This window comes from Sus scrofa, chromosome 3 (assembly GCF_000003025.6).
Source record: "Sus scrofa isolate TJ Tabasco breed Duroc chromosome 3, Sscrofa11.1, whole genome shotgun sequence".
NCBI classification, from domain to species: Eukaryota; Metazoa; Chordata; class Mammalia; order Artiodactyla; family Suidae; genus Sus; species Sus scrofa.
In genome coordinates, this window is record NC_010445.4 from 121,006,338 (window position 1) to 121,023,008 (window position 16,671).

Sequence of the window (16,671 nt, forward strand, 5' to 3'; positions counted from 1 at the left end):
GACGGGGAAACTGGGTTCCCAAGACATCATTCCTTCCACCCACCCTGCTGACTCTCCCATCTTGGGTCCTCCCTCCGTCCCCTCCTCAGGCCACCCCACTTCCTCCTCCTGCAAGTGGTGCTGTGTCAACACCAAAGCCAGGAAGTCATTTACTGGTGCCAGCTGCCACCCAGGGAGGGCTGGGGACCAGGTTCCCAGACCCCCTGTTCAGCACTTCGCAGTCGACCTCTCCGCCTGCCCGAGAGTTTCCTCCCTCCTCTGCCTTTTGCGTGAATGTGTCATCTGTTCCCAGTGCCCTTCCCCCACCCCCTGTTTCTTTCCACTAATCGCCTGTTCTACATGCCTCGCCCCTCCCATTTCTTTTTTTAATAAAACAGTTTTGAGATGGAGTAATAACCGCAAAGTGGTTAAAAGCAAGAATTCGAGCCAGATGGCAGGAATTCAAATCTTGGCTCTACCCCTAAACAGCCAGATCCCTTGGACAAGCGCCTCAGTTTCCTCATCTGTAAGAGGGGGCAAGAATTACCTCCTTCTGTCCCCTGTGGCTGCTGTGGGGTTTCAGGGAGGCACCAGATGGCCAGTGTGAACCGACTGGGATGCTCTTCATGTAGGTACCTGATTGGACGGGACCTGAATATATCTACCACCCACCCACCTGCGCTCCCAGAGCCCTGGGAGAGCAGCCACGTGGAGGTTCCCTGACTCGGGGTGTGGGCTCTGTTGCTGGTGAACTTGGAACTTGAACAAGCAGGCTCCCACCTGGCCTTTAGATTCCACATCAGTTCAGCCTAAAGGGGGGAGTGTGGCCTGTTTTGCCTTCTCTTGGTTTGCCCCCACCCAGCCCGCCCACCCCCAGAACCACTCAAAAGTGGAAGACACGCAGCTGTTCTCAGCTGTTTCTCAGCCACTCCCTTGGATGGGGTAAGGGCCGTGGGGGGCGGCACGGGAGGTGGCGAAAAGGTCACAGGCCACAGGTCACATGAAGGTCGAGGAGATGCCGGTTCTCGTTTCGGTTCTGTTGGGTGACCCTGGAGAAGTCGTTTCATGTCACTGGATTTCTGCTTCCCTATTTTTGAAATGGGATAACCACCCCTCTGTTTTGTACCTCTCGTAAAACAAGCAAAGAAGGCGAGATGTTGAAAAGCACTTTGCTGGCTGCCTGGTGCTACCGGAGCCGCCCCCCACCCCCCCACAGTGGTCTCAGGTGGTATCAGGCTCCTCCCGTGGAGCAGAAGGACTGTGGCAGCAGCTCCGACCACTCAGAACCGCTGGGGGTGAGAGCGGATGAGCATGGAGGGGATGGAAGCGGATGAGCATGCTGTGTGAGGTTGGGCTGTGCTTTGGGACCCCGAGCCGGGACTAGTGTCTCTCCATGCTTGATCTCTGTTCTCCCTGATGGACTCTGGCCCGTGGGTGACTCAGACAGGAAACCACCAGCCATCCCTTCAAAAAGCTTGGACTCCTCTCAAAGACGTGCTTACTTTTTATCGCTCTGTGTTTATTTGGATGGTGGGGGAGTAATTCACAGAGTCAGGGCACAGCCACAGAGTGAGCTTCTGCCATGGCTGGGTCTCTGGGATCGAATCCAGAAGATGGGAGGAGGTGGGACATGAGGCGGGCTGGATTAGGATCCAAGGTATCTAAATGCTGGCCCGTGGACCAGAGCCAGTGGGTGACATAAAACTCTCTAGAAACGTGACCCCTGCTGTAGGTTCAGACTGCACTTTTTTTTTTTTTTCTTCAGCTTCTCCGGATTGCACAGCCCCTTTGGGGAACCACTGGAGTGAGTGGGACTGGTATCTGAGGGCCAGCCTGTTAGGGGGCTCTGTGTGCCCTGCCCACATCCAAGTACCCGTCCCAAGGCTGTAAAGTAGTATGAGTGTTGGTGTCACAGTGTGATTAGGTTATTTTTAGCCTTATCTGCTTGAAGGGTTGTTCAGCTTATCAGGTGACCCCATCCTTATTGATGGATATGGGGAGTGGGGGAACTTCTCTGAGTGTCTGTAATTAAGCCGAGTGGACAAAGTGGACAGCAAAAGAGTCTGTAAGTACCTCAGGGTCGTGGTCTGGAGGAGGCACAGCATTCCATTGTCCTGACCCTCTTAGTTTTGCGGTAGAAAGTGAGATTCTTACTGGACCCCATTGGATGAATCAGGTCCTAATCAAATACTCTAAAAACAGGCTATTATTTTGAGAGCTTTGGAGAAAGAAAGAAAGGGGGGGGTGGATAGGATAACCCCCCTGACACCTGATCACATTGACAGCTTTTCTTGTTTCCAGGTCCTTTTGTGACACCTCTGGCTTCTCGGTGGCGGTGGCGGTGGCGGCCGCAGCCAGGAGGTGAGAGCTGTGGTCTCACCTGGGGATTCCACCTTAGACAGTCACCTTCTGCACCCAGGTGCCGGTGGGAAGCAGCAACCCTGGCAGGCACCCTTTTCCTCAGGCTGTGCCCTGATGGGGATTCACGGGTGTAACCCCCAAATCCGAGGAAGCAAACTTCTCCCCCCGCCCCCGACTCCACCGCCACCATGACCTGGTTTCCCAAAACGCGGGGCTCAGAAATCACTTTCTCATCAGGCCAAAGTTGCTGTGTGTTTGCTATCATTTCCTTCCCTCCCCCTCCCCCCCACTTCCTGTTTTTTTCTTCCTCTTTCTCCACCCCCGCCCCATCTCTCCAGCCGAATCCCTCATTGTCTGCGAACAGGAACAGAGAGAGGCCGAGCATTGATGGGCATGATTCCTGTGGCTGCTCAGAGCCAGGGCCAGACTAGCTTCTTTGGGGCACATGAGACCCCGCTGGAAGCACATAGGAAGCCAGGGCTGTCAGAGCCTCCTGTCTGAACGAGAATCTAACAAGAATAACCCTTCATATCCTTGCAACAATAACAGCTTCCAAAGAACTTTCTCCTGCCTTTGAGCTAACACACTGGAAAAATAGGACAACTCCTAGTGTTTTAGCCTAATCGCTATCATCCAGTTTGCACGGACAAAACATTGATTTGGGTGTTGGATATGAGTTCATGTCTGGCTCTGCGCTGAATTTTCTTTCTAGTTCTTTCCAGCTTGGTTCCGTAACCCCCTTGGAAGAATGGAGTTGATGGTACCTCCGGGGGAATTTTTGAGGACAAATTAGGAAAATATCTCTATAAGATTTATATGATGTGCCTGGTTGGTATTATTTGCGTCATAAATGTGAACTCCCCTCTTTGGTTTTGGTTTTCTGCCCAGAGGAGTGGCTGTTCAAATGGACGGTGGTCGGAAAAAAAAATCACACAAGAACTGATACCCTCGGGAGGAGAATGCATGTCTGTTACTGTGTTTTCCCGAAATGAGGGAGAGACAGAGACGGAGAGAGATCAGGGACCTGCGGGCTGGTTGCACACATGTCTATCACTGAAAAGCAAAGTCCCCCCTCCGCTGTGTTCACGAGCCCCATTTTTCCATAACAATATTTTTCTAATGGAAAACAGGGAGAACCATCCCAGCCACATGCCTGAGGAGGACTGGTTTACTCATTTAGCTCCCGGGGGTCAAACTACAAAAACAGCAGTCTGGAAAAAGTGCCACCTCCCATTTTGAAAATCCATTTCAAAAAAAAAAAAAAAAAAAAGACTTCCATTCAGGGTCAGTGACCACTGGTTTGAGAAGTCAGCCTGACCATGTGGCAACTTTTTTTTTTTTTTTTTTTTTTTAAAGTCCAGAAGCCAGAAAGTCAGAGACACTTTTGCATCTGGAGTCTCTGGCCGAGTGGCTGAATCCTTGAAAGAGGCTGTTTTCTTCTCTGAACCCCAGTTTCTCCAACTGCAAAACAAAAGCATTGGACAGGGGCGTTGCATCGATTTCTTTCAGCCCTAGTAATCAGTGATTCTGGAACTCTCTGTTCTTCTCAAAAGAATGTATGATGGAAGATAATGTGAGAAAAAGAATGTGTGTGTGTGTGTGTGTGTGTGTGTGTGAGAGAGAGAGAGAGAGAGAGAGACAGAGAGAGATGTGAGTGACTGGGTCACTTTGCTGTACAGCAGAAACTGACAGAATGTTGTAAATCAACAATAATAGAAAAAATAAGAATCTTAAAAAAAAAAAAGTCTGAGAACTAGAGGAGAAGAGGAAACGGCCTCTCATAGTAACATGTCTCGCGTTCCCTTTTAGCAGATTGTCACTCACCAAGGACGGAGAAACCACAGGTTCTCGGGGGCCACAGCCCTGTTGGGGAAGCCAGACGTGTCTTGACCAAGCGGCTGCTCATCTGCTTCGTTCCATCAGCCTGGATTGGTGAATCTGAATCACAAGGGAGATCTCCAGGTAAGAGACAACTATCTTTGCGTAGAGCAGCCAGGGCAGGATGGCCAGCATTTGCAATGCAAGAAACCTATGATGCGTGTGCCCAGGGCGTACCTGGAAGTTTAAGGATGCTCCTTCCACCAGATTTATCATCTTTGACTGGAAGCCATGCTTCCTAATATCACACAAAAAAGGACATACTAATGGATGTGCATTGCAGAGTGGCTGTAATTTTCAAGTGGTTAAACGTCCCTGGGTTCTATAACTGCCTTCTGAGTGGGAGCTGTGCTATCTTGAGTCTTTTGAACGTTTAGGCAGGAAATGGGGCAGCTTGGAACTCTGTGCAGAAGAAGAGCAGATGAAAGCTGTGGTTGTCGGTTGCTTTTTCCCTGCAGAATCCATTTGAGGGTGTCTTTCTGCCCATCCTGGCCATCCAGATGGTGACCAGCAGGGAGAGAAGTAGCTGGAATTTAGGTCTTGTGCCAGAGGGCTGGCTGGCATCACACTTGCTATAACATTTTTAGAGGTCAGTGTGGTTCGTGACGTTGTCACCACCGTAGGTCATCACTGCCCTTGCCCTCTTCCCTCCCAGCCAACACGTTGGTTTTCTCCAGTGACCTCCATCCTCTGTCACCTCCTCCCAGAGAGTTGTGGACACGTTTCTTCTTATCCGGAAGGAGAGAGCCGTACCTTCTTGTGCTTCTTCATTGAACTTGGACCTGGCACCAGCTGACTTCCCTCCCAGCTGATTCAAGATCTGGGGTTCCGCTCCTTAAACTCTGTTGTATTAGCGCCTCTCTCTTAGGCTGGCCTGGGGCATCCACCCATCCCAGTCGGGAGTCATGAAAGAGATGGCAGTACATACACCGAGATGGCCACACACCTTCTACTCTTTCAGTGGTTGCTGCTATAACCTTCCCTGTCCTCTCCTAAAGCCTGCTTTTCCATTTAACTGTCTATCTTGAGCTTCTCTGAAAACTAAAACCAGAAGCATTTTGTAAAGCTGAGCTCAGTATAGAAGGTAAGACCAGGTGACTTCTAAAGTATTTTCCAATTCTGCGTTTCCAGGATTATTTTATCTCAGACTCCTTCCTTACACCAGATTCTCATTCTGGTTTACCTTGTACTCCCTTCCCTTCTTCTTCTTATGGTTTCTTCCCCGGGAGTGGTCCCTGGGCTCTAACATAATTCAGAAGAAGGGGAAGAACTTTTGAAATTAGACAGACCTGACTTCACATCTCAGATCTGCTGTTGATTGCTTGAGTAATTTTGCCTGTATCCTTTTTAAATTCCTGAGCTTCGGTTTCCCCATCCTTAAGATGGGGCCAGTCCTCCCTGTGTTACAGGCTTGGGGTGAGAATCAAAGGAGACGCTAATGCATTAGCATCAGTTCTTGCTTGTCGTAAATCTCAAAGACTGTCAGCTTCTTTCCCTGGCCAGCCTTCTTCAAAGGTATTTAAATACAGCTTTGAGTCCCCACTCACGTTCTATTTGAACTTGTGCCTGAAGGGACAGGCCTTATCTACACAGATGGTTGGTCCCAAGGGGTTAAAGGAGGGAGGAGCTGTTAACAGCTTCTGATTTCAGAGTTCCTCTTCCATAGCAGCCCTCCCTCACCTCGCTTTGGCCAGACTGCCCTCTGCAACTTGGCCATTGAAAGCTTTGCTCTTACACCCACGTTCAGGTCTCAACACCCTCCGAGTCCATCCTTTGTGCCATGAGATGTTAGCTGGAGATGAACTCATCCCCAGCAGCTTTTCCACTTCAGACCAGTGTACCACCACGACATAGAGGAATGCCCCGACAACCGGGGTCAGTTGTTTTGCAGGCAGGTGTTGCCTGAGTTTTCCAGCACGTGTTTGTCCAGGCCGTGGTGTCGGCTTCCTTCCTTGACTGTTGGCTCTTGTGCGGCATTCATTTATCCAGCCACAAATATGTATGGAGCATGTGCTGCATGGCGGGGGCATTCTTAGTGTTTAGGGATCCAGTGCAAAACAAAATAAAACAAAAGCCCTCTTCTCATCGAGCTTGTATTCTAGTGGACTTGGGATTGTCAACAAGTAAACAAACACACATTGTATCAGACAGTATTAAGTGTTATAGGAAAAAAAAAGCAAAAAATAAATAAGTAAAGCCGAGCCAGAGTGACAGGAAGCTGGGCGAACAGGCATTGCTATTTTGTGTAGGATACCAGGGCAGGGGTCACAGGAGCAGAACCCAGACAGTGTGAGGGAGGGAGGCTGGAAGGCAAACTGGAGCAAAGGCTCTGAGGTGGCGATGTGCTTGGGCTTCAAGAAACTGCAGGTGGCCGGTAGGATTGGAGTGGAAGGAACAAGGGCTGGAGGAAGGAGGGGAGGATGGATGGGGCTGGGCAGTGCAGCCTCATAAGCCCCTGTGAAGACGTGAGCTTTTATGTTCTGGTTAGCTTTTCCAGAGATTCCTCTCCCCTTCCTCCCTCTTCCCCAGAGCATCTGAAAAGCCTCATTCCCAAAACATCACTAAATAGAAATAAAGATTGATGGATGCCCTTGCCCAGTAGAGTATTAGCCATTCATTCCAGAACCTGTACTGGGCACTAGGTTCTGACCACGACTCTGGGCATAAATGAGTCTTGACCCATCCAAAGAGTCCGTGGCCCAGTGCTGGTTCAGGGCTGCTTGGGGAGGATGCATCAATAAATTAGGTCCAAGTGAGCAGTTGTCCTAATTTGGTCATTGTGGAACCAATTTGCTAGAGTGGGAATTTTCCGCTGGAACCTCCCACAGGTCACTGGGACCAATTCTCTTGGAATTCGTTCACCTAGATCATTGCCAAGTCTTGCCTTCAGAGTAGAGGGAGGACCAATCCATTCAGCGGACATGGGAACGCCTATTCTATGTCGGCAACAGTGCTGGTGATGCCGAGATTCAGTCCCTGCCCTCGAGTTGTTTATGGTTTTACTGGGACACCTATCGGGGACTAGACAACACATCACTTACCCAAAGTTTGAACAGAGTGGGTGTTAGGGAGCCAAGAGGTGGGGGGGTGCTTGAGGTAGTGAGCTCACCATCCCTGGAAGCATGCAAGTGGAGTGAGAGGCAGAGCTGAGGAAGCTTCCTAGGGACACACTGTCTCCAGGGCAATGGGGTGGGAAAATAAGGTGGGAAATTTCAGGAAGGTGTCTGGTGTTTCTAGGCAGAGGAGAAGCCTAAGCAAAGGCTGCTCTTGGAAGAACTGTGGCTGTGGGTGGGGTGAGATAAGCCTGAGAGAGCGAGGGACTCATTCAGAGAGAGAAGCTAGAAGGATTAACTGGGAACCTTGGATGTCAGGCTGAGGGGGTTGAGTCCATCCTATAGACAGTTCAAAGCTTCAAGCAAAGATGGATGGCCGGGTAAGACTGTAGTTTTACAAAGCAAAGGGTCTAATTTTATTTGACCTCTTAGTCTCTAAAAGGCTGATTTTACATCCACTCCTTGTAATACTGTAAGATCATATTTGCCTCTGCTGTAAAATAGGTCCATACAGATCAACGGAATGGAATGATTGTGGGGTAGATATACGGCTGTTCTGCCACAGCGCCTGGGGAGCGGGATATGCTGATGGTACTTCATGCGCCATCTTGGTGCACAAATTGCTGGTAAATGATTAGAACAGAAGCCTTGTTAGTGGTGGCAGAGAGTGGCTGGTAACAGCCCATGCTGTTTTAATAGAAATGGTGGTATTTAAATCTTGATCTGTTTTTTTTTTTTCCCATAGTCAGAAAACATAGTAATATCCATTTCCGAACCAGCTCTCTGTTGAACACTAAAATAAGAGCATTCTCTTAAGAAATATACACATTCACCAAACAGATGATAACTGAGCTGCTACCATGTGCCAGACTCTGTGCCAGGCCTGAAAGCATGAAGCCAAATCAAGCATGGTGAGCCTCTCAAGGAGTTGGTAAGCTTGTGACAGAGACAGGAACCAACTGTCATGGGACCAGACAGTGGGTAAGAGCCCTGCCATGAACAAAGTGATGTGGGTGCAGAGAGAGAGCCCGCCCTCTGCCCAGGCAAGTCAAGGAAGACTTCCAAGAGGGGCCTTATGAGCTGGGCATTGAAGGATGAGTAGGAGTCTGAACCTGGGAGAGAGTACAGAACAGTACTCCATAAATAGGGGCCAACACTCAATTCTCTGCCATGGTGGTGAGGAGGAAAGAGCCAGAGGGATCATCATGCACAGATAATGGCTCAACTCTGCTTTTCAAAAATCCATTAGTAGCCACCTCCTCACCCTCCCACCTCATTCCCAACATCGACTAAAAATAGCCACACTGACTAATTTGAGTTCATCTCTTCTTTGACCCTATGGAGGTGTTGGCAGAACAGGATAAGGGAGACCAAGAAAAGCAGTAGAAAGAGGAGGAGGAGGAATCTGTTTCCATCATGCAGAAATACTGATTTAACAGCATAGCTGTCTGGTGACAAGAGTCAATTTTACCGAGAACTGGGTCTGCTTCTTGGCAGAGAAAATTGCAAGAGATTTTTAAACCTGTATCTGTCCTCCTGCTTTTCTCTTGGAAAAAAATAATATAGGGATACCTATATCTTTGCCACATGTATGCGTACATTCTCATCTGTATACGCGTGTGATATATGAGTGCATATATATGCATACACACCTTGACATTATATAGAATATATTCCAACCTAGCCCAGAGCCTGGTGCCCATGGCCTCCAGTCACCCTTGCTGCTAGAGATGGATGCATGGGTTAGACTTGATCTTGCTGACCTGCACATGTCCCTGGATGTACCAAGGTCTTTGCATGTTGTGACCTTGGATGTTCATGAGCACAGCGGGAGGGAGTTGTGGTGCCAGCTCAGAAGAGGAGACTGCTGCTCAGAATGAGGAAGCATCTTGCCCAGGTCCGCAGCTATTAGGTGGTCAGGATTCAGACCTTCTTCTCATTGTCCCTCTTCCACTGTACATGCTCCGTTGTTATCCTGTCTATACATAGATGAATCTCCAGGTAAACCAAGGAGATTTCTCCAGCCAAGAATTGCCCTTGGAAGGGTCCCCATCTAGAGCTTCAAAATGCAGAACTGGGCGGAGCAGTGGCATCCCTCTGTGGAGTCAGGGATGCAGGTGTCCTGAAATCCTCTAGATCCCTCTGGTGCCAGCAAACGCTCTCCACCTAGCCCAGCAGGTGTCTGCTCACATGCTCGGAGGTACGGGGAACTCACTACCTCAGAGGGCAGCCGGTTCTATTTCCAGGCACTGAGCACCCTCCCCTCCTTACAGAACCATCTCTAAACCTAACTGTGTCTCCTTTCCAGTTGGCTTCAGTGTCTCCACAGCAAGCAGCTTAAGGTGGGGGACAGGCAGCCCCATGACACACCCTCCTCTTCCCTGCCCCCCTCAAAGAACTGGGCGTCCTCCCTGGAGCCAGGATTTCCTTTGCTCTTGTGCGTAGGGGCCTCTCTGTTCTTCCTGACGGAGGCGAGCAGAAGACAAGATACCCTCTAAGCTCCCTCTAAGCCACAACCTCCACACGCACTTTTTCACTCCTTTCTCTCCAGAACCCTGGCTGTTCCCAGGGGGTGTAACATTTCCTTTGGATGCCTTTGACTGTATAAGGCGAAGCTCAAGAAGGAAGAGAAGGGAAGAGAAGGGGAGGAGAGGGGAGAGGAGAGAAAAGGAAGGGAGGGAGGTATGACTGGCATCAGGGTTAAATTGGGTTCTAGCCCAGGACTGGTACCGACTCTCCTTGGACTTGGACGGCCCTTCCCTTCTCCATCGTCACTAGGAGGGAGCTGAGCTTGATTCTCCAGGGCTTTCCATTTCTGAACGTGTCCCCAAGGAGGGCCTTGAATCCCTCTGCTTCCCGACATAGTCCCATAGGACCCCAGTGTAGGACTGGAATTTGCCGTATCACCACCAGGAAGTTCTAGAGGTTGAGAAATGAGACCCCTCCCCTCTTCCTGGAGGCCAGGCCTCCACCAGCCCTGGGCACTGAGCCGCCGATCCAGTACACAGAGTAAAGTGGGCTCTGCTGCACCCATGGTCCCACCTTCGGTGGCCCTGGTGTCGCAGCTGTCTTTGTTCCCTCCTTTGTTCCAGCCCCCCTGGCTTCCTTGCAGCTTTGTCTCTGCTGCTTCTCTGGGTTGGAAAAGAAAAGTATCGGCTTGGGGTGTTGTGCTTGGCCCTGATAGCAAGCCTCCAGTCTCTCCTGGGGATTTGGAAGCTGCTGGCCCAGAAGTCCCAGGAGGGAGACTGCAGCCACCTGGAAGCCTGGAAGGAGCCCAGGGGTCAGGAGCAGGCGGCAAACTGGCAGAGAGAGGAGACCTGCAGGGCTGTTCATGGGGACTTGGGCTTGGAGCCATTTCCTCTAAGGACCCCCACTTGGCTGCAGGGCCCCCCTTCCTTCCCCACAGGCCAGCTCTCTCTTCTGACTCTGCTGCCAGCCTGGAAGAAAGGGGAATGGCAATCTATCAACTCTCTCCAGTTATCATGTGGCTACGAGGAGCTGGAAATGTGACGACATTTGCAAAGGCGCGTGTCCCGAGTTTTAAGGGAGGTCACACAACATGATGCATCCGAGTGGACTTTGGGTGAGATTTGTTCTCACTGGGACCATCGGAGATGCTGCTGTTAGTAACCCAGCCTGGGCTGGGACCCTCGTCTGCCACTTACATCCGGTGAGCTCAGACTCACCCGGCCGCTCATCCAGCTTGTCCTCATCTGCAGAATGAGAGTCCACAGCACCTGCTTGGAGAGGCTGCTCTGCTCAGGACGTGAGTTCATGCACGGAGGGGAGCAGAGTGGTGCCCGGCACGTAGTAAGGGCTCGGCTCGGGGAGTGTTTGCTGTCTTCATTTCCATCTAAAGCCTCACTCGAATAGTCTATTCAGAGGAGGTTTCTGGGATGTGCTGTGGGTTCAGTCCTTTAATGGCTGTTTATGAAGCCTCTCCTGGCTGAGGAACTAGGTCTAGATGATGGCATTTTCAAAGCTCGTAAATACGATAAACTGTCAGACATGGGTTGTGCGGGACACCTTCTGTGCCCGAGAACGAGTGAAGCCTGTTAGGAGATCGACGCTGGAGAATCCTCTGAACCGGGCGGCTTCTCCGAGGAGCTGGGGGTCCTGGGGAGGCGGGGAGATGAGGGGCAGGAGATGGGGGCAGACAGGGGGTTGAGAGAAGATGGGGGCATTGACTCAGGCTGATGGGGGAGAGCTGCATTCTGAGGGGGAGCTCGGGTGGAATTGCTCGAGAGCGGCTTGTTGGTGTTGCTGTGCCTGGTAAGCTCTGCCCGCAGCCTTCCCGATGTGAAGTGCCCACAGAGCACCAGGTGGAGATCGGTGCACTTTGCCCAGCTCCGGTGTCGGCCGAGGAAGAGGGCTGGGGATGTGCCAGCAAAGGGCCCCCACCGTGCAGGAGCGAGCACAGGCCTCTCTATGTGCAGCCTGTCAGCCCTGGCCGGGCCTCCTCCTTGAAAGGCCTGACAAAGACTTGCTTGTTCTCCCCCCACATCAGACCTCGCCCTCAGGATTTCTCTGTTCTTCTGGGGCAAGATCTCACACAGTGATAATAGAGTCAGAGGGAAGGCAGGGCATCTCAGGCGTCACCATGCCAACCCTGGCAGAGCAGGAAGAGGACGCCTGCCGTGCGCACCCCGGGGCATCGTCCCCGGTCACCCCCCAGCAGGGACAGCCCTGAGCTGCTGACATCCTGGTTGGAGCCCAAAGGGAGCTGCTGGTCTTGGTGCCGAGAGATGCTAGCTGCCTGGTCAATCATGGACAAGACATTAGTGAGTCACATTTCATTAACAGCTGTATACAGTGGTTGATTGTTTTCTGTTTGTTTGTTTGTTTTTCCATCTTACATGTTGCATTTAAACACCTGGGTTTCCTATTTTAACAAAGATTTATAGAGAGAGTTTTGCCTTGGAACTTTCATAAGAGCTTACTGTTCAGAGAGATCTATGAGATCATCTGGTCTTGCTTCTGTCTGATCCTTTTTTCAGATGAGTAAACTGAGGCCGGGAGAATGGGAGGCAGTATTGAGAATGACAGGAGCAAAGACTTCAGAGCCATCTAGTCCGGGGTTCTAGGACTCAGACACTGTATGACAGGCACTGAGCATATGATCTGGTCCCCTAAATGCTCTCTCCCTGGTTACTTTTTGCGCTTTGTGCCAGGTGCACTCAATATAGGAACTCACTCGTAAAAACAAAATGAATATGAAACCAGTACAAGGGGAACCCCTGATTTCTTTTATCTTAGAACAATCAAACCTGAAACAACCGCTTCCTTGTGAACTGCAGGATGGAAAGGAGATTTGACACTGGAACTTCACCTCCTCAGTCTAGTCCAGGGGTTCTCAGACTCATGGCCAAGGCCGTAGGCTAGTAAGGGAAAGATGAGCCGGTGTCTCCCCTGCCTCCTCAGTGTGGTTCCCACACTCCATGCTCCGCTTGCCCAAATGACCTGGGATTACTTTGTTGAGCTGGACTCTCAGCTAGTAAGAACCGCGAAGCAGTCCCAGACCTGGTGTTTGAATAACACTTTGCTATCTTCAAGTGGAATTTAGCAATAGCCTAAACAGTGCTTGATCCGTCCCTGAGGACTGGGAAGCCCTCGAGCAGATGCAGGGCACGGCTTTCAAATTTAGTCATCTGTGGCCACAAACACCAGCCTGGGAACCCCGGCTGCAGGGTAAAGTTTAAACCAGGATAGCGCAACGTTGAGTCATCAAGAGCAGGGCTGGGCTTAAACACAAATCTGGAGATAAACTTGGTGAGTGTGTTTGTTTGGTTTAATAGCGGTCTTGCTGGATCAATCTAAACAGGGAAGTAAGTCCATGGTGGCTCTGCTGCCTTCTCTGTGTAAGTCAAGTTTTCTGCAGGAGCATCCTCTGTGAAAGCATCGCTGTGCTTCTGCCCGCCTGCCCGTCTGTAAGTACAGAGCCGGGGTACCAATTGCTAAGGGAGGATCTTCCACTCTCTTAATTTGCACTTCCAGAGTATTTTCCAGATCTGGCATTATAATTTTAAGGGGCTGTTTCACCCAAACGAGCTGTCGAAATTCATTTTGATAAGCTTGGATAGGATGTCAGCCTCTTCTTTCTTTCTTGTACTCTCTGCATTTTGCAACTGGCGTCAAGTTGATTCAGCCAACAGATGCTTCCGTTGATGGAAAAGGTGACTTAAGAAATTAGGGGAAGGGGCAGGGAGGATGATTACTAAGCCCAATAACTAAATCCATTCATTTTTCCCTCCCAAATGTCATGGCTCCATTTCTGGCAAACTGGCCAAGACCAATGCTTTGGAAATGACCTTGAACAGGAACGAAGCGAGTTTCTGCATTAAGCGAACACTGGGCACCGTGGCTGTGAATCGGATCCCTTTTTACTATTAAGAGGAGCAACGTTTAGAATGTATTCAGGGCGTTGACGTGGATCCCTCTGCTTTGTCGGTTTTTACAAACTTCTAGCATTTTAGAACGTGAGCCGATTACGCCCCTTAGTGGAGAAAGTACTTCACTACAAGCTCTTCTCTGCCCAAAGAAAAGGTCCCTGTCTCAGCAGAAGTATGTCACTTTAGAACTCTTCGAGTCAAACCACTTGCCTACACGTTTGAGGGCTATTATGAGAATTAAATGGCACTTAAAATAGGCCTGAGTGCAAGGTTCCAGTTCAGTCAGCAGCTCCTCTTATCCTGCTTATCTGAGAATGAGGATTTGGGAAGCAGGGCATTGAGTCACTTTTGAAGCCTTCAGGATTTCAGCTACAAGGCCATCTGTGTCCACACTGGTACCTGTTAGGAAAGGTGACTGAAGAGGCACCGCTTACCTGGCACAGGACTCACTGCCTCCCACCCGCCCGAGGCGGAAGGCAGTGAGAACCACTTCGGAAGGCAAACCGTCTCACCGTGCAGGGCTTTTGATTTAAAAGAGCATCAGCACCGTGTGATCCCCCAACACACCCTTGGTGAGGAAACACTGTGACTTTGTGGCGCCCGTCCTGTCCCTGACCTTGGACTTCTCCCAGCGCAGCCTCCCCCTGCCCGGTGCTGGGAAGGCTCCACAAGCCGCCCTTTGTGAAAGTGGGTCACTGGCTGTCTCCTCCTAGCTGCAGGAGGAGCTTTTCAGAAGTTAGTTAGTGCATCACGGAAGCTATATTTTGCTTTTCTGATGCCTCAAGTTTTCTTCTTTCTAACTGTCCAGCCCAGCAGGAGACCCCAAAGCGTCTCTTTCTGCCTGTGCATGAAGCTGCTTCCATCTTCATTAAACTAAGTGTGAAAGTGGGAAACTGTTCCCTCCTTCTCTCCTTCCTTTCTTCCTTCTTCCCTTTCTTCATTTTTTCATCCCTCCTTCTCTCTCCCTGCTTCCTCCTTTCCTGCCAATACCCCCCACACACACACTTCCTTCCTTCTTTCTCTGAGTCAGTGGCTGGCGCAATGATGAGAGGTCCTTGGATACAGATTTTGGCATCCACCCCATCTCTTGCCCACTCACTCTTTGATTTCAGGGACATGAAATGAAAATGAAACACATATTCCCTGAGCAGCCTATTTTGGATTCAAATTTAGTCCTGGCTCCTGTGCTCGGGAGGAGATACAGCCAGGTGAGCAGGAGTGGCAGGACTGTGGGAAGATGCAAGGAAAGGAGCAGAGGGCAGGGAACGCCCCCCCCCGGACTGGCCCAGGCAGCACAACCGACCCCAAGCTTGTTGCAGGAAGGGGCACCCCTTCCAGGACCCAAGCGTGGGCTCTTGTCTAACACTCGGGAGTGAATTGTCCGAGGAATCACACGTGCTGACAAAGCAAGTTATTGGGAAGGGGCGCACGGATGGAGAGCAGCAGGGTGAGGGAACCCAGGAGAACTGCTCTGCCACGTAGCTCACAGGCTCCAGTTTTATGGGAATGGGGTGAGCTTCCGGGTTGTCTCCACCCAGTTGTCTTGCTCAGCCTGTTGGAAGGAACCTGGTCTGGCGCAGGGTCCTTCTGGGTGGCATGTGCTCCTCAGCCAAGATGGATTCCAGCGCCAAGGATCCTGGGAGGTTGGTTGTCTCCTCCTTCCTATCGGCCCCTCCCAAATTCTCGGTTAGTCTTCAGGGCAGCACCATGCGCCTCATCAGGGCCTCCTGCTGGAAGACAACACATGCAAACCGCTCTTGTCGTACTGGGCCAAGGCGGGCTGTTTCGGTCAATGGTCCCCTAAGTGGCCGGTGATGGATGTGAGTTTGTCTGGCAGAGAACCACCTTTAGAGCAGGTTGAAAAGCCACGTAGGAAACCTGGTCCTTCCCCTTCATCAGAACCACAAGACTGGGACCTGCCAACAGATCCCATGGCCGTGCCTAGGGCAGCTGTCTCTCCAAAGGCCTCTCAACTCTATGTACCCCACCCACAGTGGGATCTCAGCTTAAGGGACCCGGCTTCCCTTCCTCCCAGCCCCGGGGCCTCGGCGGACGCTGGATGCTCACTGACCCTTTCTCCCACCCACTCCCAGCCCCTTCTGCCCGAAACCATCCAGACTCAGCCAGAGGGTCTTCCCCTCTTCGACCCCTCACCCCAGATACCAGTCCTCACTAGAACCTTCCATTCTTTGCTGCCATCTTTAGGCACAGCCTTTCACCCCCAGTGGGCTGTGCTCCCAGACCACCGCAAGGACCATCTCTTATTTAGCTCCAGGCTCCACAAAGAGCAAATGCTCCTGCATTTATGAGACTCTGCACCAACTCTCCTCTACTCTGTTAAGGACTGTGCTGGCTGTGGAGGCTGGACCAGTGATGATGACCAGCTTCCAGGAGCTCAGCAGACACCTATGAATAGTATACTTTTGATGGAAATATATAGGCAATGCCCAGGTGTATATATATTAGGGCTATAGGAAGGAAGAAGTCAGCTCTAACTTGGGGTCCAGAGGCCTGGGAGAGAAGGGGTGTGGGATTTGGGTCAAGGTGGGGGTCAGCCGAATCAAAGCCAATATGAAGTGAAATGTGCATGGTTAGATCAGCCGGCAGAGCCAAGAGAGTTTTGCTTACTAAACAGAATCTTCAGAGTTCCCGGTAACACTGAAATGTTGAGGAAATTTATTACTGATACCGACGAAATGCTGCCATTTTCTGGGCCAAGATTTCCACGGCCTTGGGAATCAACAGCATCCTTTCATCGTCTCTTGGAATTTTTCTGAACACCAATGGACAGAGCTTTGGTGTTTGCAAATTACCCCCCGCCCAGTGCGTTGATTTTACAATTTTACTATTATCGTAATTGCAGTGAGACCTGATTTGGGCTCCTGGGGCTGGGACCGCGGCAGCCCTTCGATTGCTTCTGGAATTCCGAAGGAAAGGGTCTGAACTAGAGAACGTCGCATATCAACCTTTGAATATACATAATTAGACCAGGCTGCCCAAGCATTGCTTCA

At 50.8% G+C, this 16,671-nt stretch overlaps 1 protein-coding gene across 3 annotated transcripts in view; it reads left to right on the plus strand.

Moving 5' to 3' along the window:
* FAM49A (family with sequence similarity 49 member A) overlaps window positions 1-16,671 on the plus strand; it is a 101,357-nt gene that overhangs the window by 38,322 nt on the left and 46,364 nt on the right. Inside the window, exon 2 of one of the 3 annotated variants that reach the window (XM_005662738.3) lies at window positions 4,150-4,302. The gene's annotated coding sequence lies outside the window, so the exon portion shown is untranslated. Of the gene's footprint in view, window positions 1-4,149; window positions 4,303-11,480; window positions 13,199-16,671 lie in introns of those variants that run through there. The other 2 variants (XM_003125345.5, XM_013996336.2) reach the window with 2 other exon arrangements.